Source organism: Rhipicephalus sanguineus, chromosome 4 (assembly GCF_013339695.2).
Source record: "Rhipicephalus sanguineus isolate Rsan-2018 chromosome 4, BIME_Rsan_1.4, whole genome shotgun sequence".
Lineage (NCBI taxonomy): Eukaryota > Metazoa > Arthropoda > Arachnida > Ixodida > Ixodidae > Rhipicephalus > Rhipicephalus sanguineus.
In genome coordinates, this window is record NC_051179.1 from 38,281,807 (window position 1) to 38,293,424 (window position 11,618).

Here is an 11,618-nt window from a genome sequence, read left to right on the forward strand (position 1 = left end):
GCTGAGGAGCTCTTAATCCTTCGACATACAACAAATCCGAAAAAAAAGGAAGAACAGTGCACCGCCTTTCTTCCTTTTTATTGTGCACATGAGCGCGTATTTCTTGCAACTCTTGACCTTCTCCTACGTATTCCAACATCGTGTACACCCATTACCAGGCATCGCTTTCATTAACGATGTCCTCTGTGCCGCGACATGTTACTTTTTCTTTACCTTAATGTTCCTAGATGGTGTCTTCACTTTTTTCTTCGGCGGATCCCTTTTCCTTATACCAGTGTTTCAAACTTTAATTGCTGTCCTCGAACAGTGACGTCACTTAGTCTTGTTCCTACTCATTTACGTTTGCCTCAGACAGAGGGAAAGAGATCGAATGAGTATTAGGAAACTGGGGGAATCGAAAAATATGGAGTCTATTTTCGTTGCGTGTACGACTGGGCTGGCCAGAAGGTACGTTAATGAGAAGTTGTGTACGCAGATAACGCTAACATTCATATATTACTTCTTAGCGCTTACCTTCACCGCCCATTGAGGGGCGCATAGGGCAAAGTTAAAACTGCTTCCGCGCCAACGCAGTATCGTATCATTTGAGCTTCGGTGCAATACGATAGCTCCTTCTAGTGTCAACTTGCGGAGGCACGTATGGTGACGTCCTGTTCGTGCAGGGAAGTCATGCAAGACTACATAAAGTCTGCATCCGGTCGGAATAAATTAGATAATAAAAGTACGTAACATACGATGTCTTCATGCAAGCCGCCCTTTGACAAATTGTTTACCCGGCCGCTCGGAGCCACTGAGGTTTAATCTCATGCTCCCACAACTGCTCGACGAGCACGTGCCCTGAAATATGGCCAGACAGATGCATTAATCTCTTCCTCTGCGTGGGTTCACGCATTCTAGCTCTGGCTATAGTCAGAGAGTGTTCACACGCTCAATTTCGGATGTAATTAGTTCGCTAGCAGCTCAGACAGGTCAAAGTTTCAGCTCCAGTCATTGTTTAGTAACTAGTTAAGGGATGAAGGGAGCAGCTGTCTCGGCAGCTCGTGCTACTTAACTATTAGCTCATACTGAACGGGGCCGGCCGCACGTTTTTTGTACCCGGTTTGTACGGCACATGCTTAATTAACTGTTCTAGGGCGTACGATGCACGTGCCTATAAAATTACGTATGAAGTTCCATTGTCGGCATGCGATTTCGATATGCCGACGTACCATGACGACATAACGTACATTTTATAATAAACGTACGTGGTTTTTCTTTTTTTTTCCTTCTTTGAAAGGACACACAATACTTTAAAGTAAAGCTGGCGACAAGAGGCGTTATCGCTGTAATCGAGCTCGATCACTCGATCCGCATGACATTACTTGGAAGATAAATATAAATTCATTAGTGGTAAATTGATTAAAATCGCGACTTAGGTCAATTTTAACCTTAGTTTACGGTTTTTGTTGTAATTTACGACTGATAACCTCTAAGTTCTTTAGGCCTTCCCATACACTCTTAATCTTGTTCCACATAGGTTCCACTTAACACAGTGTTCGAAGTGAGTTAACCGTAACAGACATGGGTCTTATGTGGAACTGGGTTGATTCACGTGCTTTATCCGGAACATTAGCTGTTTTTTTTTTAGTTTTTGCTTAGTTAAGTGGAACAGGTCATATTTAACCTAAAGCAACATTGGTTCCAGTTACCGAATGGCGTGCTTTGCCACTTGTTCCACTTAAGACGCTGAGGCAATCGTATCTGGATCGTGTGTTCCATTCATATACTTAATGCGCATATGTGTAGACTTTAATCAAGGACGCGACGAGTCGGCCAGTGTGGTGCCCCGAGACCGCATGCGCAATTCCTCATGTTACACCTAACGTATGCTTCAGGTATAATCAGATATAATACGAATACCTATACATGTGGTAAAGATCCCCACCCAAGCACTCAGCACAGATGGTTAACCAGCGAACCTTAAACGTGCGGCCCCGATGTTTATTACGGGTTAATCCCGTCGACTCGTTAAAGCCTTTCTTCATCATTAGTCACGTCTGTCCAGAAATTTTAATTGGCGTTTGACGCCCGTGTGTTCCCTTTTTCATATTCAGTGGACCAGTGGTGACTATAGCTTGCCCACTTTCTGTGGTACATAAACGTTAGCATTCTTGCGTACATATATACACAGGAAGGACTACTTTTGGTTTCACCTAGCCATATGAACTTCGCAGAAAAAATTTAAGGGAAAAATCATCAATTTAGGAACATGTGAACAGGCTTAATAATTTGAGCGCTTGGCAGCATCTCCCATGCATAGCCGTGCAGCTTATATTTCTGAGCGCTGAATATTCCACTTCATGAAGGCTACATAAGAATAGCAACACGCGGAGACGTTTACTGCATTGCGGATGCATGCCAGAGCGAAATCTATGTCCATGGATGCCAGCTAGTTTACTAGCCAACGCGATGACTTATTTAAATTCTGACAATTTCATACTGCCTTTTCAGCTGGTAATGCTGATCACATCTTACTTCATTAAGATTACTTTCCCGTTCGCTAGAATTGTGCAATAATGTGCGCTCGCGCTCTTTTTTTTTCTTAGAGATTATATCGAAGAAAAAATAGATTATCTACGCCTTTCGCCTTGTTAAGCTAGACGACTTGTACACATAAAATTATAGTATACAAAAAGAAAAAAAAAAACCGCCGTGCATTTCTCATCTCCGCCGACGTAAGTAAATTCTTATACCAGTTCTCACCTTTTTCTCTTTCGTTCACATTATATAGAAACAGAAGCTCTTAATACAAAAGCCAATAAGACACACCGTTTCCAGGTTAATGGGTACATGAACTACACTTTTGATAAATGGCTTATGTCGTATTTGCCTCAAACGGTCCTTCGTGCATGTATTTATACTCATTTTGAATGTTTAGCCCCGTGGCAATGCAAGCGAATAAAAATGAGAAAAAAACTTAAACCGTTAGGGTATAACCTGCCTTTCGCAGTCGCGCCTTCTACAAAAAATGCAACGTGCGCGTCCGTACGAAGAATAAACTACATTTAGCGCACCGCTTTCTCCGATTACGAAACCACTACAGTGCTGCAACGGAACAAAGCACACCAAGATCTGGACTGACGCCGGAGAAGAAACGACTGCAGCGCCTCCGTGTCTCCCTGCAGCGCATTTTGTGAGAAAAGAGCGCGCTATAGCCGACAATCGTTTACTAGCGGAGCGTTGTGGAGGCTACAGAGTTACGGTGGCAAATGCTTCGCTAGTTCCACTTACTGAGACACAGCACTATAGAAGCAATAGAAGCTTGCCCGAGCCTGCCGCCCCGCCGTTTTTTGTGCCGGTGAACGTGCGTGCTTTGTCGAAGATTTGATCATGCTTGTCTACATAGTTCCGGATATTCTTGGACCATCGTTCACAAGTTTTTCTGTTTACGCTCCTGGCGTTTCATTCAGCGGTCACTTCAGGTGAGTGGTGAACGTTTATACTGCTTCTAAATTAGTGACGAGTCGGGGTATAAATGGGGATCCCCGGCATGCTTTCCGCCATTCTGCCCGTTGGCTTTCATCTCGTAATGTTTTGTGTGGCTTGAACGTTTCAACGGCAGCAGCATAATGAAAAAAGTTTACGCGTGTTGTAGAAGGCTGCATGAACGCACAGACAATTGTAAATAGCGTATTCGTAGCCCCATGTAGCTCTTTTATGTGCAACATCAGCTGAGAAATTGCGAACTTTAGAATGTCATTGACGGCAGGGACAGTGTTCCGGTTAGGTGCGCGCAGCTGTGAACTCGGGTCACTGAGAGGTTTCCTATATTAAACAGTTTTTGTAGGGGAGTTTCAGTGAATGACATCGTTTGCTTCCATAATAGCGCTCGTAAGCGAGCTAGCAGAATTCGCGCTCGCCTTTCTTGCATTCCTGGCTGACCTCTGCAGTCTTTCCAGCGAAATGGTACGCATCGCGCTCAGAGACTTCATGACTACATTTTTTTGTGAGAAAAGAGCGCGCTATAGCCGACAAGCGTTTACTAGCGGAGCGTTGTGGAGGCTACAGAGTTACGGTGGCAAATGCTACAACGTATTGCTCAGCGTAGTGTTTGATGCGAGGTTCGACTTTTTTATTTGGCGTGGTATCGTTTGGTGCAACTGCTGCTGCAATCTCTTCAAAAAGCGCTCGAGCCTAGCGCGAACTTATCTGAGAATAATAACCGAAAATTATTTTTTGTAGCGCTACTTCCCACACAACCAAGACACGTTTTTAAAGCATTCAGTTTTATGTGAGCATGTTATGGCCCACTGCAGCTAACGTAATAACGAACTTGCTGTGGCGGTACCGACTAGAGCAGGGGTCGGCAAACTTTTGAGGCAAAGGGCCGAGTTGCACGAAGTCGACACGGCGGGTCCGGACGGCATGTCTAAGGCGGGGAGGGGGAGGGAGGGGGGTGCCAGAAAACTGGTGAATTTACAATAATGTACAAAATTGAAGTAAAAATCATGTTTATTTTCAGCACGCATGTGACGAGGTTGCAGTTTACAAACATACGCTAACAGCAAAACCTCATTTAAGGCCAACACTACCATGTCGACCTTCATAAAAGAAGTGGCGATGTAGGAGAGGGGGGGTCCTCGCGTCGAGAGGGGGGGTTCTCGCGTCGAGTTGGGGGGTCGTCGCGTCGTACCGGGGGCCGCATCATACTGTCCCGTCTAGACCTTTGTTCACGCAGGCTTGCCAGTTTCTTCACAAAATTCTGTTGGCCAATCAGTACAAAAAATAATGTGCGACAATGTTGTTCCTAAAGTGAACGACTGAGGCAGCTTCTGGAGATGCCGGGTTTTTGAAAATAGTCAATATTGTTCAGTTTTTGAATCAGGTATTCTTTGTTTACCATGTTATGGTCATGGAATTTTTTTACTCAAATTTGAATTATTTTGTTTTGAGGGAGAGAAGCCATGAAACAGTCACATCTAAAAAAAGTTTTGACTGCTTTAGCCTGTGTATGTATACGAGCATGGCTGCATTTTTTATTGTTTCTCGCGCTGTTATGCTTCGTTGCCGTAACAATTGTCCTACAATTTCTTAACCACCATTGTACTTGGCTATTGTTAGGCTCTTTGATTAACGGCTGCATCTGGGAAGTATTCATTATTTTGTTGAGTGGATTTATATAAGTTCCGTACACAAAAAGTGTGTTTGGTTATTAATAATTTGAGAAAGTGTTTCATCATACTCTCAGCTGTATTTATCTTTCTTAGTTTAAGTCAAACATTTGGAGCCTAAGTAAAACTTGACCAGTGAAAAGCTGTCCCTGTAGTATTCATCCATATATCATTGTTTGTGAAGATACTTCTGTTGACAAACATTACTGTTAACATTTTTCAGATGTCTTGTTTTAAAATAAAATTACTATGAACTATTATTTAATAATTTGTGTCCCTTATTGTGTTTATTATTCCATGCATAAGAAACCACCAGGGAACCTTGTCGGAAGTGGGATAAAAACTCCCCTCTTTCTCTACGGGCTTAAATCCACTGCTTCATGGCCAAGAAATGCTTACTATGGCACGCCGCCGCATGACAGCACACCTAAGAGATGAAGTCACTGAATTGCTGGAGTGATTAAAAATTGCATAACTTGTCCTTGGAGGCGTAGTCATAGTTAAGGCACTTCATGAGCATTACACAAATTCTGTTTCAGGTAGAACAATTTGATTGAAAGCTCTAACCCTGCGGCCAGAAGGTGGAACTACTGTGCCTTTGCAGAAACTCTACATGAAGCTTATCCACGAATGGTATGGAAAGAAAAGGAACTTCAGCAGCTTGGATGGGTGAGCTTGGTTGAAGCATTCCTGGCCGTTGCTATCAAAAAGCGTTAGTTGCTTTGTTTTTTAAATGAAGTGGCTGCGTGATCACAACAGCTGTCATGAAGCACAGCGAAAAATCAATTTAATGTTGCAGCTATATCTTGTTCAACGTGGTGTTCTGCTGCCGAAAATTGGCCACAGCTTTAGTATACAGTGAACACCGAATATATTTGAAAGTGCTATTCTGGCATGTAACGATGAGAAAATATTTGGTTTCTTGACATTTCCAAAAAGTTATCACTAAATAGCAGGTTTTTTTGTGTTAGTATTTAATATATGTTCTTTTGCAGATTGGGTTCATGCGTTCAGTCAGCAGCTCAAGAAAGACCCGGAAATTGCGAATTAAACCACGTTTTGCACTGACCTCTAACACTTCTGAACAAACAACTGATATCTCGTGCGCTGAAGCACAGCGTGAGCTAAGGGTGAGGGCCACAATTTTTAGCCAGTCCTCCTGGTCATTTTCATTTGCTCTGGGAAAAAAATTTTTGGTTTCATATTAAGTCAGCACTGCACGTATACCATTGTTTCTGCAGATGCATTAATGGCATGCATCTTGGATGCCATTGTTTGAATAATTATTGTGACCTAATTCACGGGTATTTGTGGCATAGCACTTACGTAATATTTCTTACTGATTCACAGGCAAATTCAAAAACTCTCACAGACCCAGATCGAATTGATCTTTCAAGAATGAACATGTTGCTGCGTGCAACCATTCAAATACGGCAGCAAAATCCAGTTGAGGAGCTCCCTGCATACCTTCTGAATGCAGCTGTGGTAAGCATATCTCCATAAACATGTAACATTATGCATGTATGGCTTCACATTTGTGAACTGTCTTTTTCTTAAGCTGCTTCTGAACGAAATGTTCTTCCAATAAATTTTCATTTCACTACTAAAAACAGCAGCGTTCACACCTTTGTCCGCATGCTTTTTTCAATGCACAGGCTCCTGAGTATACATGCTTAGTGCATAGTCCATTTGCAAAGCACGGTGCATGAAAAGCAAAAGGCGGGAAGCATCACTAGAACAGGCTAAATCCGAGTGATTCGTACAGTTATGCTGTTAGCAAGAGAGCAAAAAAACATAGATTGAAAGTAACCGTTTTTCGCGAAATATAGATTGTTGAAAAATGGGGCTTCTGTTACAAAGTATGTAAGCTTCACCAATTTAAAAAGAGCTCGTGGAAGTTTTCAATGTGCCCAAGAACAAACCACCTTAACTCAAAAAGTTATACACTGAGTGTTTCTTAAGACATTTATTTTATGAAAAGCTATGTGCCTAATGAATGTGACATTTGAGTGCCGTGTGTACTGTCTTTTCAGTTGGCATGGAGGTTGAGATTAGGTTTGGGGCATCATTGCACACTATGGAAAGTGAACTTCATAGAATGCTGGAAAAGGTCAGCTTGAGCAGCTCTGTTCATATTGACAGCTATCTACGTCCTAAAAAATCAGAATTTGCTTTAATATCTATGGTGAGCACCTGGGAGGAAACATAAATAAGGTGGCATTAATTCATTGCACTGAGGTGCTTAATCCTTTCTAGGAACAATGGCTAATAAAAATATAATGCCAGTGAGCACACCAACGGGGCTTTGCTACAGATAAGTTTGATATTCACAACAGCTTAAACATACTTAAACACACCTTAAAATAAATGGTTCTTTGCAGTCCATTAAGTTTTATGGTGTATGATGAAATATAGCGCGAATAAACGTAAGACAAGACGAAGAAGGCTACAGCACAAGTGCATACTGACAACTGAACTTTTATTAGAAAGACGGAAATATATAGGAAGCCCAAACCACATGTTCACCACGAACAGAACCAAAACCCCCAGATGTGCGCATCCAGGTATCTTATCTCTGCTTTATTTAACGCAAGGGAAGGCTTTGCGACACAATCATCTCCAGCTTTCAAAATGAAAAAAGCTTCAACGAGCTCACATGCTGTCTGGTCCCTATCACGTGCGAGCACTTTGGAATCACCTACACTCACGGCAGTGCAGGGTCAAATTTGACGAAGGCTTGCCATTCAAAGATCGACGGTGATCTTGCAGGCGCGTATTCAGACAGCGGCCTGTCTGTCCCATATAGCATTTACCGCACGTGAAAGGCCCTATCACGTCCCTATCACGTGCGAGCACTTTGGAATCAGACAAGCGAGGAGTACACCTACACTCACGGCAGTGCAGGGTCAAATTTGACGAAGGCTGACCATTCAAAGATCGACGGTGATCTTGCAGGTGCGTATTCAGACAGCGGCGTGTCTGTCCTATATAGGATTTACCGCACGTGAAAGGCACCTGATACAAAACTCCCTTGACACAAACCAAAGGGCTGTCCCTCTTTCACCTTACATTCATGCCATTTCTGCACAGTGTTTCCCATCCCTTTCTTGCACGGTGTTTCCCATCTTCTCAAGAAGGTTGGTGCTAGATATGATATTGATGTTGTTTTTTCGGCTAAGAATAAGCTTGGTAGAGTATGCGCCACGGTTGAAAGGAAGGTGGACGGGACTGCGCAGAAATGGCATGAATGTAAGGTGAAACACAGGAACAGCCCTTCGGTTTGTGGCAAGGGAGTTGTGTATCAGGTGCCTTTCACGTGCGGTAAATGCTATATAGGAGAGACAGGCCGCTGTCTGAATGCGCGCCTGCAAGATCACCGTCGATCTTTGAATGGTCAGCCTTCGTCAAATTTGGCCCTGCACTGCCGTGAGTGTAGGTGTACTCCTGGCTTGTCTGATGCCAAAGTGCTCACACGTCATAGGGACCAGACGGCACGTGAGCCCGTTGAAGCTTATTTCATTTTGAAAGCTGGAGATGGGGGACTGTGTGGCAAAGCCTTCCCTTGCGTTAAATAAGGCAGAGATAAGGTACCTGAATGCGCACATCTGAGGCTTTTGGTTCTTTCCGTGGCGAATATGTGGTTTGGGCTTCTTATATATTTTCTTCTTTCTAATAAAAGTTCAGTTGTTAGTATGAGCTTGTGCTGTAGCCTTCTTTGTCTTGTCTTACGTTTGTTCGCGCTATTTTCATTCATCATGAATTACCAACTCGCCAAACAGTCTAGTCTTCTAAGGTTATGGTTTATTTGGCCTGTCATAAATGTATAAAGTTGCCCTGAATAACAATCAATAAAAACGTAACCCACTAATAAGCTTTCCTTTCCACATTTCTTGTTGTTATTCAGTGTAGATTGCCACATGTGACTTAATATATTTTATTATTTGAGGAGGTTAATGTTTATCTGGAACCTTTAAGAGTGGCTCAAAACAGTGCGCTTGTTATATTATGGTGGAAATGTTATAAAACTGCTACATGATAAGGCTTTACATTGGGATGCAATAAACTTTTTTTAGGACCAGCATGATACCAGCAAGCTTCTTCTAGGGCCGTGTGTTATCATGGAACCTGGATCAGAAAGAACAGTATGCAAGAAACACACTGTGCGCCTTGTGCCTGGATGTTCCGTTGAACGTGGACTGATTATGTGTTTGACTTCTTGTTTCATACTTGATCTCGTATCCGCATGCGTTTGGATAAACTTTAGGGTTGTTGCAAACCATCCTAGTAAAGAACAACACATTTGAGCAATGCTTTATGTCACATCGGCTGAAAGCTTTGTTCAAGCAGCTGAATAGCTGCCTCACGAGGACAAGCCACAAGGCTGACCGGGCTGAAAACTGAATATGTAGGTTTCGTGTTCATTCCAAGTGTGCTGATGTTCATCGTACTGACTTGTGTACTATAGTTTACTCATGAGTTTCTAGTCTGGCCTTGCATTGCCTGTATGTGCTGTACTTGTCTCCATCTCACCATGCTGCGAAAGGTTTTCTGCAAAATAAAGGAGTCAAAAGTGTTTTCCACACATCTTACTGATGTTGTACTGCCAGCCGGAATAGCAGGCCTTGTTAGCAGTACTGTTATGCTGCGAGTATTATTTCATAGGGTTGAGTGCCATCAGCAATAGGCTTCAGCTTTCAGATCATGCCCATGTGAAGCATGGGCGAAAGCTATCACAAGTGTAGCCTCACATAGATTTTGTAACAGTGCAATTTCTTTTAATATATATATATATATATATATATATATATATATATATATATATATATATATATATATATATATATATATATATGTGTATATATATATATATATGTGTATATATATATATATATGTGTATATATATATATATATATATATATATATATATATATATATATATATATATGTATATATATATATATATATATATGTACGTTCTACAAAGAGCGTTCAATAGGGCTATTAAAACAGACCTAGCTGCTGGAACTCTGATCCAGCTGGTAAGTGGGACGCTGGAGCGCATAGGGCCCAGTGGAAGTAACCGAACACTGTTCCGCATAGCTGAGCTTTATCTGGAGCACTAGCTGCGCCTACATAAGCGGAACTTTTTTGCAAAAAAGTTCCGCTTACTAGCTGGAACTTATCTGGAACTAGATTAAGAGTGTAGGAAGGAATTTTCATGCTGACGCCGATTTCGAGATATTCATTCCGAAAGTATGCGACGAAATGCATCATATTTTCATTTACATGCGTGCGTCAATGCACAAAGGTGGCGCTTTGTTAAAATTAAGTGGAATAATGGTGCATTCCTGCCTCGAGCTTGATGGCGCATATCTTAAAATCCGTCCCATCGTTAAAATTCGTTTCACTGAATATGCCTTGTAAACTTGTCGGCTACAATTAAAAAATCTCTGGTTATGCCGTAGATACCCGACAAGAAATTCATGGATTTTTCGTGAATTAACCAGTTACATTAATAGATTTCCGGTAAAAGGTACGTCCGCTGCTTCGAGTACAGTTAAGCTCTTAGTCTAAAAATTCCACGTCCGCTTGAAGTGGAATTTAACAAAACACAATCATTTGCTACATTGCCCAATGTTCACCAATTCTTTAATCAGTGCGGTTATGCCGTCAAAGCACTTTAAACATGTATTATAGTTAAAGTGTTGATAAAGTACCGCAGCTGATATTCAGTAGTAAATGTTGGATTTGGCAATTTGACCAATGTAGAATACGTGATTGGCACATTCCAGTTTGAATGAGTTATTTTGGCTGGCCTTGTTACAGAGGAAAAGTCTGAATAACATACTCACAAGTGTGAACTTCAGATGTTTCTTTTGTGCACGCACTTCACATGACGTAAATTCACTGCAAGGATCGTTGCTGTTATCCAACGGCTCATGCCCAATACGATGATCGTCCATGAAATAAGTGAGTTATTTTATTATTTTTTTTGTTTAAGTGATGTAAGGAGATTGAACTTTCGTAGAATAAGTGCTACTGAGCAGGAAAACTATGTGTTAAAATTACTGCTAACAGGAATAATGCGTAATTAATTATTCAAATGCGATGCAACTTTCCAGGTTATGGGTTTGGACTTCATAACATCCGGGACGAGTTGCAATACAGAGTTGAAGCCCCAGACGAGGGAATAGGTTATGTTGTTAAGGCAGACGAATATTACAAGGGCGTGGTTCTAATATTCTTTTTATTGAAACCATCCAGCTGCTACAATATAGAAATGAATTATGGATTTTTTTCCACTGATTGAGACAATAGAGAGATAGAAGAAGCACGTCGACTAGTCTAATATTAAATCTCAAAATTTAATAGCGGATCCCATCTTACCCTCCGGTGGACTTATATCTTCTCGGACTCTTTATAAGCAGGGACATTCTAAGTCAGCCCCCATTTCTGCTGTTAAAATA

General features: G+C 41.7%; 1 long non-coding RNA gene across 1 annotated transcript; it reads left to right on the forward strand.

Annotated features, from left to right (window-relative positions):
• The first annotated feature begins 3,381 nt into the window (after window positions 1-3,381).
• LOC119389785 (uncharacterized) lies at window positions 3,382-6,275 on the forward strand. The gene is made up of 3 exons (XR_005183164.2): window positions 3,382-3,461; window positions 5,690-5,819; window positions 6,146-6,275. It is a non-coding gene; the product is annotated as an uncharacterized LOC119389785 (long non-coding RNA).
• Window positions 6,276-11,618: the final 5,343 nt, after the last annotated feature.